Source organism: Athalia rosae, chromosome 6 (assembly GCF_917208135.1).
Source record: "Athalia rosae chromosome 6, iyAthRosa1.1, whole genome shotgun sequence".
NCBI lineage: Eukaryota > Metazoa > Arthropoda > Insecta > Hymenoptera > Athaliidae > Athalia > Athalia rosae.
Window position 1 is genome coordinate 17,785,557 of NC_064031.1, and position 20,038 is coordinate 17,805,594.

The 20,038-nt window shown below is 42.6% G+C and overlaps 2 long non-coding RNA genes across 3 annotated transcripts; one reads left to right on the forward strand and one right to left on the reverse strand.

Annotated features, from left to right (window-relative positions):
- Positions 1-2,418: 2,418 nt before the first annotated feature.
- LOC125501308 lies at positions 2,419-5,356 on the reverse strand. 2 transcript variants are annotated; one of them, XR_007278842.1, is made up of 4 exons: positions 5,162-5,356; positions 4,809-5,075; positions 3,769-4,706; positions 2,419-3,064 (listed from the first exon to the last, which is right to left on the reverse strand). It is a non-coding gene; the product is annotated as an uncharacterized LOC125501308 (long non-coding RNA). The 2 variants fall into 2 exon arrangements; XR_007278843.1 differs by lacking the exon at positions 5,162-5,356 and having other exon boundaries at positions 3,769-3,858; positions 3,942-4,706; positions 4,809-4,963.
- Positions 5,357-5,564: 208 nt separating this feature from the next.
- LOC125501309 lies at positions 5,565-10,530 on the forward strand. The gene is made up of 4 exons (XR_007278844.1): positions 5,565-5,741; positions 5,811-5,947; positions 6,058-6,135; positions 6,223-10,530. It is a non-coding gene; the product is annotated as an uncharacterized LOC125501309 (long non-coding RNA).
- The last annotated feature ends 9,508 nt before the right edge of the window (positions 10,531-20,038 follow it).

Consider the following 20,038-nt stretch of genomic DNA (forward strand, 5'->3'; position numbering starts at 1 on the left):
GTCCCTTGTAGACCGAGAAATTCGAATATTTCGACCCATGCATGGATCGCGACGAATCTATTTGGGTCTACGACTGAAACCAATCGATGTCTTATAATTATTCTGCTTCGAACAGCGAATAATTGATGATTACTCGATCGATTGCATGAGTAGAATATTTTGGCTTTTAAATTTGGATTTCGGAGCTCATTATATGTGAGATTACTCTTGAAGAACCAGAAAAAAAATTCGATCTTTGAGCAAAAAATAAATCATTGTTTTAATTGGGTTTAATATATATATTCCTGAGGTCAAAATACATAAGAAAAGTGCCATACGATCAATTTTAAAGAATAAAAATTGATTGTATGGCATTTTTCTTATGTATTTTGACCTCAGGAACACGGATCCGTTGGCCAATTTGAGCTACGGATTTTTTTCTCCGAGATATCCTAATTTTTCTGCTCCAAAAAGCGAAAAATTTTCGATAACTCGATCAATTTTATAGCTAGATGAATTTGGCTTCCAGATTCGGATTCCTGAGCCAATAAAAATATTAAGAATACCATACATAAGTCAAAAACATGAAGGTTTTATCAAGTTCAAATAATATTTTGGAAAAAGTGTCGCGTCTGACATGGAATGCGCTATAAATCCTGCCAAGAATCATGTATTCGCCATATGGGATAATAATCTACATTCACGTGAGTACGTAACATGAGAATTATATTCAGCGCTGCACTGGATTCGAGCTAATTAAATAAATAAATAAATTCATTAATTAATTCAGACTACATTTCAGCAAGACACACGTCGTTGTATGTATAAATTGTATAGGATAGTTTTTGCGCTACATACCTACATGTATTTACGCTTATATGGATGCAAAATAAAATGAAAATAAAAATAAAATGATAATAAGTAAAAAAACCTCAACAGCAAGCTCGCGGTTTTGATTCTATAAATAAATTTATATATCTGCACAGTATACGTGTATCACGTATTCGTTTTATATAATTATACATATACTCATTTATATTACGCCCGACTGATAGGTAGATGGATTTTAATTCAATTTTTTTACGCGAACTCGTATATAGGTATGTGCGTACGATACATAGAAAACACGTTACATACGGACAGTCGTGTAACCTACCGAGGTACAAGCAACTTGAGCAATATATTATGAGATTGATTCATCGGAATGTCGCTCAAGATGAGATTGGAATTAATGATGGGGGGATATTTTACAAGTGCAAATACGTGTACCCCGATGAAAATAAATCTGTATGCCTGCATAGAATTTTTTCCTCCAACAAACTATTCGGTTAATTCAGTCAATTAATATAACAATCAATCGATTGTTCTGTTTCTTTTGATTCACCGAATTCTGACGGAAAAATAAAAAAAAAAATACGAAGCGAATAAAATAAATATTTCGTACGGTTAAATACCAAAAATCAATAATTACCTAATCAATTAGTTATATACCGGTAAATTGTACACCGTACGAACGTAATTTTATTCATTCACCCATCTATTTTCTAATAAGATAATTAATGTTATCAAAATATCTCCATAACTATGGTTCACGCCGTCCGCTATGTATTCAAATATGATAACTCGCGTGCACGAGTTGCACGAGTTCCACGAGATCGCGAATCTTTGAATTATCGTACGTATCATACATATACCGTAAGAATCTCAGGAAAGTGAACAACATAGGGAACGCATGAGCGCGAGAGAGAGCTCATGGAAGTTCCGTGAGTGCGAGACAGACAGACTGCCTGCCCCTCCGTTGCCTTCGAGTCCTCACTCCGCCAAATTGTAAACAGACCATCGCTAGAGCTGTGATCTAAGTAAGCGCGTTCGGGTTGAGAGTGTTTTTCTCTCACAATTGATAAAACAAAAACCATTAGCATAAATATGATTGACTTTGTTCCTTTAAATATTAAAAAATTTTCAAAGAAGTTCCCAATTCAAAATGAAGGTTTTCTCATGAAAATATAATTTTTTTTTTGTCAATGTAAATGTATTTAAATCTTTGATGATTCTAATTACAATTATTAATACTTATTATTCTTGATATCACAGACTTTTTTTATTGATTTTCTTCAAACAGGCTATCACAGCTCTAGCGATGGTCTGTTTACAATTTGGCGGAGTGGGGACTCAAAGACAACGGAGGGGCAGGCAGTCTGTCTGTCTCGTACTCACGGAACTTCCATAAGCTCTCTCTCGCGCTCATGCGTTCCCTATGTTGTTCACTTTCCTGAGATTCTTACGGTATACATGCTTAGGTATATGGTTGTAGGTATAATAATCGCCACGAGTACATAGAGAACTGGTACATACGTACGTATTACATACAAGTATAAAATCGCATGCATCAAGTCAAGGATCGAGGAATGAACGTGCAGGGGGCAATTAAGCGCAAAGTTTCTTAGCCGCATCTTTTGTATACCGCGTTTTACGCACGTACATAGGTATGTAGGTATTTATATATATAATAAGTCTTACGTACATACATACAAATAAATATATACGTTCATGGATTCTCTTAGTTAGTTACTTTATATAGATGTATAGCGTATACGTATTGAGTTCGGTGAACTCGATCCTCCTGCACAGTGATTGTATACGTTACGTATACCTACTTGTATACCTATAACTATGCATTGTCAACCAAATCCACAGGCAGAACTGTGTATCCACAGGCAGATCTTATTTTCATTTATCGTTGTTATTACTGTCGTTCATATTACCCATTTTCCTCAAGATCCTCATAATTTCCTACTTTATACATATTACAAGTAAATTGGACTTACACCGGTACATACGTTGCATTGCTGGCTTAACGGGCGCGAAATATCGCAAAAAATAAATAAATAAATTATATATACATAAAAAAAAAAGAAAGTAAAAGAGCGGGAGGAAAAAATTTTTTACTCGGCGCAGCCCCGGGTTGTAGTGTTCCCTTGTCCCTCGTCGATCAGGATGAGTTCTGTGTAACAGGAGAAACGCGTCCTGCGGGTGTCCGTGCCTGCCTCCAGGCATGACTTGCTTGTGCACACGCACTTCCTGCCTAAAAAGAAAAAAACCATGTACGAGTACGTACCTTCGTACGTATGTTCTATTTATCTATCTTTCATCGTACGTTTGTATGGGTATTGGTATGTACAAAGAGAGCGATCACATTGGAGTAAAATGACGATACTAAATGGCACCGGAACCATTAAGTCTGGACATCGTGACGTTGGGGACGGAAAGTGTCCCACTTTACACGTTGATATGTTACGAGTTTAGATCAAGGGGATGATGAAACTGTTTTTTTTTCGTTCTTTAGCTTTTTCATTTTAGTGTCAATCAAGTTTTTACTCATTTCATGCGAATGTAAAACTGGGTAGGTACGAATCGCGGTTCGTTATTTCGATATACGGAGAATCGGTTCGTTCATTCCTTCGTTTTATTCTCGATCACACAGAAACTATTCCTGAACCAATCGATATGCCCGTGTTTGCTGCATCTGTAGCTGTATACGTTACCACACGTTCCGTCACCCACGCTCCAATATTTTGAACTATTATACCGGCAATTTGCCAATATTATAATGCTCTCACCTAAGTGTACACAGATAAAAAAATTCCCTGTTTGTGGAATAGAAATAAAACGAAAATATCGATGCGAAAATATTGTAAGATTAATTGTTATTAATCGAGACTCCTTACGGTGTAAGTAAAAATAACGATAACGCTAATAAAATTTATAATTGATGAGGTATAGCCTTACCGTGTACTGAGGGTAATTCAATTGGTAGAGATACGATGATGATGACGAAGAAGATGAGCCCTGTGTGGTTGGAAAGTCGCACGCCGGCACCTCGAGTAATAATATTGTAGATCCTTGCCATGTCGTAATTAAAATACGTTCGGTACCTGTTTAATTAGCCGGTTGAATTATACCTAGTTATATGCATACGTTCCTCGTTGGCTGCAAGATATGGTATGCAAATTATCCAAAGTAAACGAGTCTTCTTTATTTTTTTGGTCTTCAGTTTGTTTATTTTTGTTTGAGGTTCTCCTTCGCATTCATAATTCTCTTCCCTATCTTCTACCTTAAACGAGTTGTGTAGGGATATGAGCTGAGGTGAACAAGGTGTTGCTTTTACAGCAACAGCTGGGTAAGTCGACGTTGGACACGCCACTATAGGCGCCGACATTATTGGCTAATACTTTACCCCGTTAATGCGATGAAAATATTGCGGTGCTTTTGATGTCCTCCGATTTTTTGATTATTTTTTTTTTACTGCTATTATTATTCTTTGAGAACGACACCCTCGGAGAACGCATATTTTGCCTTCCTTTACTGCACTAACGCTCGTATGCAATGAATTTACTTTATTATATTTTTGCATTTGCAAAAAACTTGTGGGATACAAGATTTTGTTTCAAAAATATTATTTTTCTCTCACCCGTAGCGGACAGCGAACTCTCTTCGTTGGGCGAGGTATTAAAAACTTGCGGTTTATGAGAGAAAAAATGGTAATAATAATACTCACAATAATCTGGCTCGATGGTTGTAATTACCTCTCCATCCTCCGGCACCGTGTAGGGATTGGTGAATATGAGTGAATTTCTCCGGATTCGTCAGATAACCCCATCATTTTTGCGATTGATTGGTTTTTTCAATGTCGACGATCTGCGTTCTAAGCTTCGAGATTATTCCATCTAGTATCAAAGCAATACCCATTGAACAATTAGGAATCGTGATAATTAGGATGATTGAACCCAGAATAGATTATAATCGATATCTGATTGTTGAAATATTACCTGAAGCAGTTGCGATCGTTTTTATTGCGTTCGTTCAGCTTTTTACAACACGGTGGAACGCGCGAAAGAGGCGGTTAGGTAAAAGTTAAACGAGTTCGACTGGAACGCCACCATGCGGCGAGCCCCACCAGCAATGCATGCTGGGAGTCTCGAAGCGTCTCGAAGCGTCTCGAAGCTACGACGCCATTAGCTTCCCGAATTTCGAACAGTACGCCTCGTGCTCTTATAACTCCTTACTAATTTAACCATATCGCATAATACCTAATTCTAAAGGTCGCACTAATTAGCTTGAACATTAATTTTAATATTGTGACAAGAATAATCTACTGAATTGAAATATAAAATGGTTTTACCTGAGATATTGCATGGCTCTGCCCGGGCCAGACAGGCATGGACAAGTTATGGACAGGTCCTAGACCTGCTGCGAAGTAATCTGCGTCTCTGCAGTTTCTTCGAAGTGCATACTCACAATGCAATATGGAGATCTGGAACTTCTTCTACCCGGATCTTCACCTTTCCTGTCCTACAATCTGGTTCGTTCTAACTTCTCTTCTTTTCTATCTTTCCCCACGTATTTTCGTAGCGAGCAGCGAGCGGGCGCCTTTGTTTCGACTTAGTGCGATTCGATCGCGAACGGTCGAATTAAGGTCGATCATGCGACTATGCCCCTACTTATTACGATTTATTTTCACGTTTAATTTGTTACAACAATAGAATATCTTAGTTTGTTGATGTAATATTTCGAATCAGAGTGCACTATTTCTTGTTTCGGAGAATCGAGTTCCTAATCTTTTAACGGTTTTTCACGAAATTTTCATTTCTCGTAAAGTTGCTGCGTAATAGACGCTTGGTAATTTTGATTCGATTATAATTGCTCGGTATTCGTAATACCGGGCTGTGATTTTATGGCGAAGACGACCTTGTCGCCGTGAGGTTTGTAATCTGAATCAATTTGATTTGGAACTGCAATACTTATTCGTGTATTGGTATTATGCATTATAGAGCCCAGAGCCTGTTGCACTTCGATGGCATACTATACGTATCGGTGCAACTAATTTAACTGGCACGTGCAATACTGCTGAGAACGATTCCGTAGCTACTCAAACCGGATTTCTGTTCACTACATTCGAGCAGAATTGGTGAGCCTCAAATTTTAATAATTCTAGTCACATTCTCCGAATTCTGTGACTCGCACCGCCTGTGTATTAGAAATCCACTTTATCAAAAATATTCAAATTTCGTCTTACAGATAAAAGTTTTTACTACCTACAATAAAGTCTCCTCGTCCGGCTGGTCACCAACCACACGTATAAAGTGAAGAATTTCGGTAAATACAATTTTCTACCACTGTTTTTTCTCTTTGACAGAGTCTTTTTTCTTATTATTCATGTTTTTCTCTTCTTGTCATTTTTAGAGCACTATTTTTCGTGGGAGTATCGAAGGAGCATTGTATCGACCTCTCATCGTACTACATCTTCTACATTCAACCTACTACACAGCTATAGTCATCAGGGAGGCAGAGACATCCGGGTAAAATCCAAGACCCCTGAGCTTGGGAACCAGCTCGGGTCCGGTTTTGGTACCGGCAGCGGTGGGGTAAGTCCCAGCAGTCAGATTTCCTCGATTTCTTTGCCAGCTCACACGATGGTGAACGCTGGCATCGGGATCGTTGTATTTTATAGAATAAGTATGTTCCCCCAATTCGCGTGGCGTGGCGGTACTTTTAGATTTTAAAATCATTTTATTAGCTCAGGTAATCGTAGGTTCGGTTGTCGTTGAGCATAGCGCACTTGCAGTTTGTAGAGTCACAGATATAGAATTTTTTTGGAAAATTATTCAGTTAGTTGATCTATTGGTTAGTCAGTTGACAAATAGTTCATACACTATGAACTATTCAAATAAATCATCATCCACCAACCTTATGTAAGCAAGAGTGCGCGGCTCATAGGCAACGGTAAAGACCATCGTTTGATTGACCAACGCGTTTTCTTGCATTTTATAATAATTTTTAGTGATTGATCTCGTTTTCGTCGATCACTAACTAGTAAAAAAAATTAGGCCGTTCGAATGGTGGTCCTTTACCATAGTTTCACTTTCTCGACGAGAATCAGGTATGATCAGCAGCTCCGAGCGATTAGAAAATACGTAATTGATTTTTTGGAGATAAAAAAATTTGTCGATTCAGTTATTCTCAATTCTCATTCATTCAAAGTAATTAACTCCAACTGATTGATATGGAAACATATTTTTCAACATCTTCTTTCCTCCCTGATTCTCTTGTTAACTTTAAGTATCCGATTAAGCTTCAAGAAACTACCGCGGACATTGGATTTAGTATAGAAATAATTAAGATATAGATTAAGTGTGAAAATAATTAAGATATAAATTAAGTGTGGAAATAAATAAGATTTAAATTAAGTTTGAAAATAATTAAGGTATTTATAATAAGGTATAAGAATATTCTTGGGCAACGTTTCATCTTCTGAAGTGGAATCCTGATCGAAGAAAAATATTATTTCACTACCTATATTATTTTTTGTTAGCATTAAGAAAAAAAAAAAAAGAATTAGTCATAAGAAACCTTACCCCAAACACACACATTTTTAAGCCCTTAATTAATATGAATTAAATTCATTCTTTTGCTTATACCATTTTCCAATACGATTTCAAATGAAATTATCGAAACATTGTTGTATTTCAATTCATGAGAATCACGTTATTCAAATCATTTCACGATTCTGGAAGTTTAATGAATTTCGGCCGATAAAACCACACACATTTAAAAATTTATAAACTACGGCTTTGGCCGGGGCAATGGAAGCCTATATTATGCACACAAAACACATATATTTATAAGTAATATAAAAAATAACAATAAATAATTAGGAATTAAGTTATTATTAGTTTCAATTGTTAAGTCTGCGCTTATTACCTATAAAGTAAGTAAATTTAGATTAACGAGATCTAGGATGTCTAATCATGCATAAATTTTTCTTCCCTCACACAAATCTATCAGCCCTTTACTTTCTTTGCTCACTGTCAGTATACAAATAGATATGAGATTGATTAAATTCATTGTTCAAAGATTCTAATGACATTCTATCAAAGTACTACAAAATTTGAATGAACTAAAATCAAGTTACTAAAATCATTCAAAGATTCTCAATGTTGATTATAAATTTCGGTTCAGAAAAACACACACCTTTTCAAAATTTACTAAATTCTTTGGCTTTGGCCAGGGCATGGGCAGCCCGCACTATTTTTTCCACACAACAGGTATGGTGAGTTTTTGAACGAGAGACCACGGCAATGAATGTGATATGTGAGTGAGATTGGTTTGAATGAGATGTATAAACACATGGGAATTTTTTTCCCTTACACACACAGCCCTTAAGCTTTTCTTGTTAAAAATATACAAATTTGAATTATTTCGGCCTAAAAAACACACACCTCTTCAAAATTACGGCTTCGGCCGAGGCATGGGCAGCCTGAACACAATTACACTTTGAAAAGACTTTTTTTTTAAATTTTTTTCATAGAGTCAGTTGTCAAAAGTTTGACAAAGCGAATGTGAATGAAATGGTTCGAAGCGCCGGCGCTGGTGTGATTCGGGGATTTCGTCAGTAAAATCATTTCTTGGATAAATATAAGTGAAAGGCAGGTATAGGTAAATTCATGCATCGCGAAGGGGTTCTATTTGGAATGTATGTGCAGTGTGAATGCGAGTATGCAACTCATAGTTTTAACCGTTGGGCCGGGTGTGGGCTTAACAAAGTGGGTAGGCAAGAAATCGGAAGTGCAACTTTTCTTTCCACAGCAATTCCAAGTGATCAATTAACTAGAGTTTATTGAATTGCGTTGGCTAATTTTTTGCAATATTTTGCTTGATATTTTTATAATAATTCTTTTCGTGTGGTCTTTTAGATCTCTTTGCTGAGATCTACTAGATGCTTTTACTTCCAATGGTTCACAAACCCAACCAAACAAATTCAATTAGATTAAGTTTTTTTCTTCCCTGTAATATTTCTGGTCACTTGGAATGGGCAAAATGCGTCCACTTTGCTCTCCGTACCAGCCGTGGTGCATGGAAGTGAGGTGGACGTTGAGCTCGAAGACGTCGCGTCGAAGAGGACCACCGACCGCCACGCCACAAATTTTCAAACCTTCCCTATTTCCACTCCCCAATGTTAATTGGAATAGAAGGATGCGATTAAAAATTGCATTTCTTCGATTTCCATTAGTATAATTATTCCAAGTCTGACGCTGCTCGCGCGGGTACATAGCGCGCGGACGAGGAATCGCATGTTATTTGTTTATATATGTTATTTCTTGTATGCCCGATTGGGCCATTCTTAAAACAATAACTAGCGTGACTTGCCATCTTGCAAGGCGCTTTGAAAACTTTGAGAGATTTTTTTTCAGGAATTTGAAGTAAAATAAAAACCCAAGTTTCGTCGCTGCTGCTCGTACGCACGCGGACTTGGCGCTTAAAAAATGCATTGCAACGCTTTATGCGTTATAAACCCAAAAACCAAAAAATTGTAAGGAATCAAGTACTATTGCACCTTTTTGTGCGTGCCCAAGCTCAGCTGGAATCAGGTAGCAACGGGCGCGCGGTATGTTGTGGGGCGTGACCTCTGCTCAGCTTCGAAGGTGAGGTCTCACAACAAAACGCTAGCTGCTGGCTACCTGACTCCAGTTTGGCTCCCTTGAAGACCGAGAAATTCGAATATTCCGACCCATGCATGGGTTGCGACGAACCAAAGTGGATCTACGACTAAAACCAATCGATGTCTTACAATTATTCTGCTCCGAACAGCGAATAACTGATGATTACTTGATCGATTGCATGAGTAGATGATTTTGGCTCTCAGATTTGGGATTCTGAGCTAATTATATGTGAGATTAAGCTCAAAAAACCGAGAAAAAATTCGATTTTCGACTTTTCTCGGACAAAGGGCGAGGCTTCTTGGGGACTTTTTATGTTTGAATTTTACCGCTGTTGGTCGCGTCTGCGCACTCACCGATACAGCTAGCGCTAAGTGGTGGAATTTTCAGGAACTACAAAAACTAGTGCTATCTGATGGACTTTTCGAGAACTGATTTCAGCGCAAGTCCACATAGGGTAAATTACCTACGAACAATTCCTCGTCATCGGTCGGCACATGAATATCAGTCGGTAAAATCAGCATAGGGTATATTACCTACGAACAATTGATCGTCATCGGTCGGTGATCCAGAACCGATGGGACGTCATCCTGGATCAATATCTTTCTGATTTTTTGCGATTTTTCCCAATTTTCCCTGATTTTTTCAAATATGTTTGAATTTCACCGCTGCTGGTCACGTGGCTGCACTCGCCAATACAGCTAGTGCCAAGTGGCGGACTTTTCGTGAACTACTAAAACGAGTTGCGGCCAGTGCCATCTTTCGGATTTTTCGTGAGATTCAAAAGTGGCGGCCATTTGGGAATAGCGGGGGTCAGAAAAACCCGATTCGGAGCGTAGGGGGTCGTTTTTAGGAGCGAAAAAGCGGTTTTTTAGGTCGAAAGATTTGTTTTTGAGCGTGAGAGGTCAAATACAACGCTGAGAAAGTCTTGTCGAAGCGTGAGGGGGTGGTTTTCTGACGTGGGCAGTAATACCAGAGCGGTGTGGGTCGCAAAATCCCGATTCAGAGCGAAGAGCGTCGTTTTTAAAAGCGAACAAGCGGTTTTTCAGGTCGAAAAATTCGTTTTTGAGCGAAAAAGGTCGATTTGGAGGGGGAAAAAGTCGTTTTTTAAAGTAGAGAGGTGGTTTTCGAACGCGCGCAGTGATTCTGAACAGGCAGGGGTCGGAAAATTTTGATACAAAGCAAGAGGAAGCGTTTTGCGAGCCGGAAAAGTCGTTTTTCGGGTCGAAAAATTCGTTTTCGAGCGGAATAGGTCGATTTGGAGGTTGGAAATGTGGTTTTTCGGGGTAAAAGGGTGGTTTCCGAACGCGCGCGGTCATTCCGAACAGGCAGGGGTCGGAAAATTCCGATTCAGAGCGAGGGGGAGCGTTTTTCGAGCCGGAAAAGTCGTTTTTCGGGTCGAAAAAGTTGTTTCCGAGCGGAAAAGGTCGATTTGGAGGGTGAAAAAGTCGTTTTTCAGAGTGAAAGGGTGGTTTCCGAACGCGCGCGATCATTCCAAACAGGCGGGGGTCAGAAAATTTCGATTCAGAGCAAGGGGGAGCGTTTTTCGAGCCGGATCAGTCGTTTTTCGGGTCGAAAAAGTCGTTTCCGAGCGGGGGAGGTCGATTTGGAGGGTGAAGAAGTCGTTTTCGAGGGTGAAAGGGTGGTCTTCGAACGCGCGCGGTCATCCCGAACAGGCAGGGGTCGGAAAATTCCGATTCAGAGCAAGGGGGAGCGTTTTTCGAGCCGGAAAAGTCGTTTTTCGGGTCGAAAAAGTTGTTTCCGAGCGGAAAAGGTCGATTCGGAGGGTGGAAAAGTCGTTTTTAACGGTGAAAGGGTGGTTTCCGAACGCGCGCGATCATTCTGAACAGGCAGAGGTCGGAAAATTCCGATTCAGAGCAATAAGGAGCGTTTTTTGAGCCGGAAAAGTCGTTTTTCGGGTCGAAAAAGTCGTTTCCGAGCGGAAGAGGTCGATTTGGAGGGTGGAAAAGTCGTTTTTGAGGGTGAAAGGCTGGTTTCCGAACGCGCGCGATCATTCTGAACAGGCAGGGGTCGGAAAATTCCGATTCAGAGCAAGGGGGAGCGTTTTTCGAGCCGGAAAAGTCGTTTTTTCAGGTCGAAAAAAGTCGTTTCCGAGCGGAAAAGGTCGATTTGGAGGGTGGAAAAGTCGTTTTCCAGGGTAAAAGAGTGGTTTCCGAACGCGCGCGATCATTCTGAACAGGCAGAGGTCGGAAAATTCCGATTCAGAGCAATAAGGAGCGTTTTTTTGAGCCGGAAAAGTCGTTTTTCGGGTCGGAAAAGTCGTTTCCGAGCGGAAAAGGTCGATTTGAAGGGTAAAAAAGTCGTTTTTCAGGGTGAAAGGGTGGTCTCCGAACGCGCGCGATCATTCTGAACAGGCAGGGGTCGGAAAGGGCGAGGCTTCTTGGGGACTTTTTATGTTTGAATTTTACCGCTGTTGGTCGCGTCTGCGCACTCACCGATACAGCTAGCGCTAAGTGGTGGAATTTTCAGGAACTACAAAAACTAGTGCTATCTGATGGACTTTTCGAGAACTGATTTCAGCGCAAGTCCACATAGGGTAAATTACCTACGAACAATTCCTCGTCATCGGTCGGCACATGAATATCAGTCGGTAAAATCAGCATAGGGTATATTACCTACGAACAATTGATCGTCATCGGTCGGTGATCCAGAACCGATGGGACGTCATCCTGGATCAATATCTTTCTGATTTTTTGCGATTTTTCCCAATTTTCCCTGATTTTTTCAAATATGTTTGAATTTCACCGCTGCTGGTCACGTGGCTGCACTCGCCAATACAGCTAGTGCCAAGTGGCGGACTTTTCGTGAACTACTAAAACGAGTTGCGGCCAGTGCCATCTTTCGGATTTTTCGTGAGATTCAAAAGTGGCGGCCATTTGGGAATAGCGGGGGTCAGAAAAACCCGATTCGGAGCGTAGGGGGTCGTTTTTAGGAGCGAAAAAGCGGTTTTTTAGGTCGAAAGATTTGTTTTTGAGCGTGAGAGGTCAAATACAACGCTGAGAAAGTCTTGTCGAAGCGTGAGGGGGTGGTTTTCTGACGTGGGCAGTAATACCAGAGCGGTGTGGGTCGCAAAATCCCGATTCAGAGCGAAGAGCGTCGTTTTTAAAAGCGAACAAGCGGTTTTTCAGGTCGAAAAATTCGTTTTTGAGCGAAAAAGGTCGATTTGGAGGGGGAAAAAGTCGTTTTTTAAAGTAGAGAGGTGGTTTTCGAACGCGCGCAGTGATTCTGAACAGGCAGGGGTCGGAAAATTTTGATACAAAGCAAGAGGAAGCGTTTTTCGAGCCGGAAAAGTCGTTTTTCGGGTCGAAAAAGTGCAAGATCGTAGAAAGGGGGTGCAAGAAAGCGAAAATAGAGATTGTAAAAAAGGGGGCGTGGCAGAATCCTAACCATACTTAACCATACCTAACCATACCTAACCATACCTAACCATACCTAACCAAATTTAACCATACCTAACCATACCTAACCATACCTAACCAAATCTGACCAATCTTGACTCGCGCGTCTTCTAGAGAGAAAGGGGTAGTTTTTTCGTCTCAAAATCCCGATTCAGAGCAAGGGGAAGCGTTTTTCGAGCCGGAAAAGTCGTTTTTCGGGTCGAAAAAGTCGTTTCCGAGCGGAAAAGGTCGATTTGGACGGTGAAGAAGTCGTTTTTGAGGGTGAAAGGGTGGTCTTCGAACGCGCGCGATCATTCCGAACAGGCAGGGGTCGGAAAATTCCGATTCAGAGCAAGGGGGAGCGTTTTTCGAGCCGGAAAAGTCGTTTTTCGGGTCGAAAAAGTCGTTTCCGAGCGGGGGAGGTCGATTTAGAGGGTGGAGAAGTCGTTTTTGAGGGTGAAAGTTTGGTTTTCGAACGCGCGCGGTCATCCCGAACAAGCAGGGGTCGGAAAATTCCGATTCAGAGCAAGGGGGAGCGTTTTTTGAGCCCGAAAAGTCGTTTTTTCGGGTCGAAAAAGTGCAAAATCGTAGAAAGGGGGTGCAAGAAAGCGAAAATAGAGATTGTAAAAAAGGGGGCGTGGCAAAATCCTAACCATACTTAACCATACCTAACCATACCTAACCATACCTAACCATACCTAACCAAATTTAACCATACCTAACCATACCTAACCATACCTAACCAAATCTAACCATACCTAACCAAATCTGACCAATCTTGACTCGCGCGTCTTCTAGAGAGAAAGGGGTAGTTTTTTCGTCTCAAAATCCCGATTCAGAGCAAGGGGAAGCGTTTTTCGAGCCGGAAAAGTCGTTTTTCGGGTCGAAAAAGTCGTTTCCGAGCGGAAAAGGTCGATTTGGACGGTGGAGAAGTCGTTTTTGAGGGTAAAAGGGTGGTCTCCAAACGCGCGCGATTACCTCAAACAGGCAGGGGTCGGAAAATTTCGATTCAGAGGAAGGGAAAGCGTTTTTCGAGCCGGAAAAGTCGTTTTTCGGGTCGAAAAAGTCGTTTCCGAGCGGCGGAGGTCGATTAAGAGGGTGAAAAAGTCGTTTTCGAGGGTAAAAGAGTGGTTTCCGAACGCGCGCGGTCATCCCGAACAAGCAGGGGTCGGAAAATTCCGATTCAGAGCAAGGGGGAGCATTTTTCGAGCCGGAAAAGTCGTTTTTCGGGCCGAAAAAGTCGTTTCCGAGCAGGGGAGGTCGATTTGGAGGGTGAGAAAGTCGTTTTCAAGGGTGAAAGGGTGGTTTCTGAACGCGCGCGGTCATTTCGAACAAGCAGGGGTCGGAAAATTCCGATTCAGAGCAAGGGGGAGCGTTTTTTGAGCCGGAAAAGTCGTTTTTCGGGTCGAAAAAGTGCAAAATCGTAGAAAGGGGGTGCAAAAAAGCGAAAATAGAGACTGTAAAAAAGGGGGCGTGGCAAAATCCTAACCATACTTAACCATACCTAACCATACCTAACCATACCTAACCATACCTAACCAAATTCAACCATACCTAACCATACCTAACCATACCTAACCAAATCTGACCAATCTTGACTCGCGCGTCTTCTAGAGAGGAAGGGGTAGTTTTTTCGTCTCGAAATCCCGATTCAGAGCAAGGAGAAGAGTTTTTCGAGCCGGAAAAGTCGTTTTTCGGGTCGAAAAAGTCGTTTCCGAGCGGAAAAGGTCGATTTGGAGGGTGGAAAAGTCGTTTTCAAAAGTGAAAGGGTGGTTTCTGAACGCGCGCGGTCATTCCGAACAGGCAGGGGTCGAAAAATTCCGATTTAGAGCGAAGGGGAGCGTTTTTCGAGCCGGAAAAGTCGTTTTTCGGGTCGAAAAAGTCGTTTCCGAGCGGGGGGGGGTCGATTTAGAGGGTGAAAAAGTCGTTTTTGAGGGTGAAAGGGTGGTCTCTGAACGCGCGCGATCATTTCGAACAGGCAGGGGTCGGAAAATTCCGATTCAGAGCAAGGGGGAGCGTTTTTTGAGCCGGAAAAGTCGTTTTTCGGGTCGAAAAAGTGCAAAATCGTAGAAAGGGGGTGCAAAAAAGCGAAAATAGAGATTGTAAAAAAGGGTGCGTGGCAAAATCCTAACCATACTCAACTATACCTAACCATACCTAACCATACCTAACCAAATTTAACCATACCTAACCATACCTAACCATACCTAACCAAATCTGACCAATCTTGACTCGCGCGTCTTCTAGAGAGAAAGGGGTAGTTTTTTCGTCTCAAAATCCCGATTCAGAGCAAGGAGAAAAGTTTTTCGAGCCGGAAAAGTCGTTTTTCGGGTCGAAAAAGTCGTTTCCGAGCGGAAAAGGTCGATTTGAAGGGTGGAAAAGTCGTTTTCAAGAATAAAAGGGTGGTTTCTGAACGCGCGCGGTCATTTCGAACAGGCAGGGGTCGAAAAATTCCGATTCAGAGCAAGGGGGAGCGTTTTTCGAGCCGGAAAAGTCGTTCTTCGGGTCGAAAAAGTCGTTTCCGAACGGGGGAGGTCGATTTAGAGGGTGAAAAAGTCGTTTTTGAGGGTGAAAGGGTGGTCTTTGAACGCGCGCGATCATTTCGAACAGGCAGGGGTGGGAAAATTTCGATTCAGAGCAAGGGGGAGCGTTTTTTGAGCCGGAAAAGTCGTTTTTCGGGTCGAAAAAGTGCAAAATCGTAGAAAGGGGGTGCAAAAAAGCGAAAATAGAGATTGTAAAAAAGGGGGCGTGGCAAAATCCTAACCATACTTAACCATACCTAACCATACCTAACCATACCTAACCATACCTAACCAAATTTAACCATACCTAACCATACCTAACCATACCTAACCAAATCTGACCAATCTTGACTCGCGTGTCTTCTAGAGAGAAAGGGGTAGTTTTTTCGTCTCAAAATCCCGATTCAGAGCAAGGGGAAGCGTTTTTCGAGCCGGAAAAGTCGTTTTTTCGGGTCGAAAAAGTCGTTTCCGAGCGGAAAAGGTCGATTTGGAGGGTGGAAAAGTCGTTTTCAAAAGTGAAAGGGTGGTTTCTGAACGCGCGCGGTCATTCCGAACAGGCAGGGGTCGGAAAATTCCGATTTAGAGCGAAGGGGAGCGTTTTTCGAGCCGGAAAAGTCGTTTTTTCGGGTCGAAAAAGTCGTTTCCGAGCGGAAAAGGTCGATTTGGAGGGTGGAAAAGTCGTTTTTGAGGGTGAAAGGGTGGTCTCCGAACGCGCGCGATCACCTCGAACAGGCAGGGGTCGGGAAATTCCGATTCAGAGCAAGGGGGAGCGTTTTTTGAGCCGGAAAAGTCGTTTTTCGGGTCGACAAAGTGCAAAATCGTAGAAAGGGGATGCAAAAAAGCGAAAATAGATATTGTAAAAAAGGGGGCGTGGCAAAATCCTAACCATACTTAACCATACCTAACCATACCTAACCATACCTAACCATACCTAACCAAATTTAACCATACCTAACCATACCTAACCATACCTAACCAAATCTGACCAATCTTGACTCGCGCGTCTTCTAGAGAGAAAGGGGTAGTTTTCTCGTCTCAAAATCCCGATTCAGAGCAAGGGGAAGCGTTTTTCGAGCCGGAAAAGTCGTTTTTTCGGGTCGAAAAAGTCGTTTCCGAGCGAAAAAAGGTCGATTTGGAGGGTGGAAAAGTCGTTTTCAAGGGTAAAAGGGTGGTCTCCGAACGCGCGCGATCATCTCGAACAGGCAGGGGTCGAAAAATTCCGATTCAGAGCAAGGGGGAGCGTATTTCGAGCCGGAAAAGTCGTTTTTCGGGTCGAAAAAGTCGTTTCCGAGCGAAAAAAGGTCGATTTGGAGGGTGGAAAAAACGTTTTCAAGGGTGAAAGGGTGGTTTCTGAACGCGCGCGGTCATTCCGAACAGGCAGGGGTCGGAAAATTCCGATTCAGAGCAAGGGGGAGCGTTTTTTCGAGCCGGAAAAGTCGTTTTTTCGGGTCGAAAAAGTCGTTTCCGAGCGGAAAAGGTCGATTTGGAGGGTGGAAAAGTCGTTTTCAAGGGTGAAAGGGTGGTTTCTGAACGCGCGCGATCATTCCGAACAGGCAGGGGTCGGAAAATTCCGATTCAGAGCAAGGGGGAGCGTTTTTTGAGCCGGAAAAGTCGTTTTTAGGGTCGAAAAAGTCGTTTCCGAGCGGGGGAGGTCGATTTGGAGGGTGGAAAAGTCGTTTTTGAGGGTGAAAGGGTGGTTTCTGAACGCGCGCGGTCATTCCGAACAGGCAGGGGTCGGAAATTTCCGATTTAGAGCGAAGGGGAGCGTTTTTCGAGCCGAAAAAGTCGTTTTTCGGGTCGAAAAAGTCGTTTCCGAGCGGAAAAGGTCGATTTGGAGGGTGGAAAAGTCGTTTTTGAGGGTGAAAGGGTGGTCTCCGAACGCGCGCGATCACCGCGAACAGGCAGGGGTCGGGAAATTCCGATTCAGAGCAAGGGGGAGCGTTTTTTGAGCCGGAAAAGTCGTTTTTCGGGTCGACAAAGTGCAAAATCGTAGAAAGGGGGTGCAAAAAAGCGAAAATAGATATTGTAAAAAAGGTGGCGTGGCAAAATCCTAACCATACTTAACCATACCTAACCATACCTAACCATACCTAACCATACCTAACCAAATTTAACCATACCTAACCATACCTAACCATACCTAACCAAATCTGACCAATCTTGACTCGCGCGTCTTCTAGAGAGTAAGGGGTAGTTTTTTCGTTTCAAAATCCCGATTCAGAGCAAGGGAAAGCGTTTTTCGAGCCGGAAAAGTCGTTTTTCGGGTCGAAAAAGTCGTTTCCGAGCGAAAAAAGGTCGATTTGGAGGGTGGAAAAGTCGTTTTCAAGGGTAAAAGGGTGGTCTCCGAACGCGCGCGATCATTCCGAACAGGCAGGGGTCGGAAAATTCCGATTCAGAGCAAGGGGGAGCGTTTTTCGAGCCGGAAAAGTCGTTTTTTCGGGTCGAAAAAGTCGTTTTCGAGCGAAAAAAGGTCGATTTGGAGGGTGGAAAAGTCGTTTTCAAGGGTGAAAGGGTGGTTTCTGAACGCGCGCGGTCATTCCGAACAGGCAGGGGTCGGAAAATTCCGATTCAGAGCAAGGGGGAGCGTTTTTTGAGCCGGAAAAGTCGTTTTTCGGGTCGAAAAAGTGCAAAATCGTAGAAAGGGGGTGCAAAAAAGCGAAAATAGAGATTGTAAAAAAGGGGGCGTGGCAAAATCCTAATTATACTCAACCATACCTAACCATACCTAACCATACCCAACCATACCTAACCAAATTTAACCATACCTAACCATACCTAACCATACCTAACCAAATCTGACCAATCTTGACTCGCGTGTCTTCTAGAGAGAAAGGGGTAGTTTTTTCGTCTCAAAATCCCGATTCAGAGCAAGGAGAAGCGTTTTTCGAGCCGGAAAAGTCGTTTTTCGAGTCGAAAAAGTCGTTTCCGAGCGGAAAAGGTCGATTTGGAGGGTGGAAAAGTCGTTTTCAAGGGTGAAAGGGTGGTTTCTGAACGCGCGCGGTCATTCCGAACAGGCAGGGGTCGGAAAATTCCGATTCAGAGCAAGGGGGAGCGTTTTTTTGAGCCGGAAAAGTCGTTTTTCGGGTCGAAAAAGTGCAAAATCGTAGAAAGGGGGTGCAAAAAAGCGAAAATAGAGATTGTAGAAAAGGGGGCGTGGCAAAATCCTAATTATACTCAACCATACCTAACCATACCTAACCATACCCAACCATACCTAACTAAATTTAACCATACATAACCATACCTAACCATACCTAACCAAATCTGACCAATCTTGACTCGCGTGTCTTCTAGAGAGAAAGGGGTAGTTTTTTCGTCTCAAAATCCCGATTCAGAGCAAGGGGAAGCGTTTTTCGAGCCGGAAAAGTAGTTTTTCGAGTCGAAAAAGTCGTTTCCGAGCGGAAAAGGTCGATTTGGAGGGTGGAAAAGTCGTTTTCAAGGGTGAAAGGGTGGTTTCTGAACGCGCGCGGTCATTCCGAACAGGCAGGGGTCGGAAAATTCCGATTTAGAGCGAAGGGGAGCGTTTTTCGAGCCGGAAAAGTCGTTTTTCGGGTCGAAAAAGTCGTTTCCGAGCGGAAAAGGTCGACTTGGAGAGTGGAAAAGTCGTTTTTGAGGGTGAAAGGGTGGTCTCCGAACGCGCGCGATCACCTCGAACAGGCAGGGGTCGGGAAATTCCGATTCAGAGCAAGGGGGAGCGTTTTTTGAGCCGGAAAAGTCGTTTTTCGGGTCGACAAAGTGCAAAATCGTAGAAAGGGGGTGCAAAAAAGCGAAAATAGATATTGTAAAAAAGGGGGCGTGGCAAAATCCTAACCATACTTAACCATACCTAACCATACCTCACCATACCTAATCATACCTAACCAAATTTAACCATACCTAACCATACCTAACCATACCTAACCAAATCTGACCAATCTTGACTCGCGCGTCTTCTAGAGAGAAAGGGGTAGTTTTTTCGTCTCAAAATCCCGATTCAGAGCAAGGGGAAGCGTTTTTCGAGCCGGAAAAGTCGTTTTTTGGGTCGAAAAAGTCGTTTCCGAGCGAAAACAGGTCGATTTGGAGGGTGAAAAAGTCGTTTTCGAGGGTAAAAGGGTGGTCTCCGAACGCGCGCGATCATTCCGAACAGGCAGGGGTCGGAAAATTCCGATTCAGAGCAAGAGGGAGCGTTTTTCGAGCCGGAAAAGTCGTTTTTTCGGGTCGAAAAAGTCGTTTCCGAGCGAAAACAGGTCGATTTGGAGGGTGAAAAAGTCGTTTTCGAGGGTAAAAGGGTGGTCTCCGAACGCGCGCGATCATTCCGAACAGGCAGGGGTCGGAAAATTCCGATTCAGAGCAAGAGGGAGCGTTTTTCGAGCCGGAAAAGTCGTTTTTCGGGTCGAAAAAGTCGTTTCCGAGCGAAAAAAGGTCGATTTGGAGGGTTGAAAAGTCGTTTTCAAGGGTGAAAGGGTGGTTTCTGAACGCGCGCGGTCATTCCGAACAGGCAGGGGTCGGAAAATTCCGATTCAGAGCAAGGGGGAGCGTTTTTCGAGCCGGAAAAGTCGTTTTTCGGGTCGAAAAAGTCGTTTCCGAGCGGAAAAGGTCGATTTGGAGGGTGGAAAAGTCGTTTTCGAGGGTAAAAGGGTGGTCTCCAAACGCGCGCGATCAT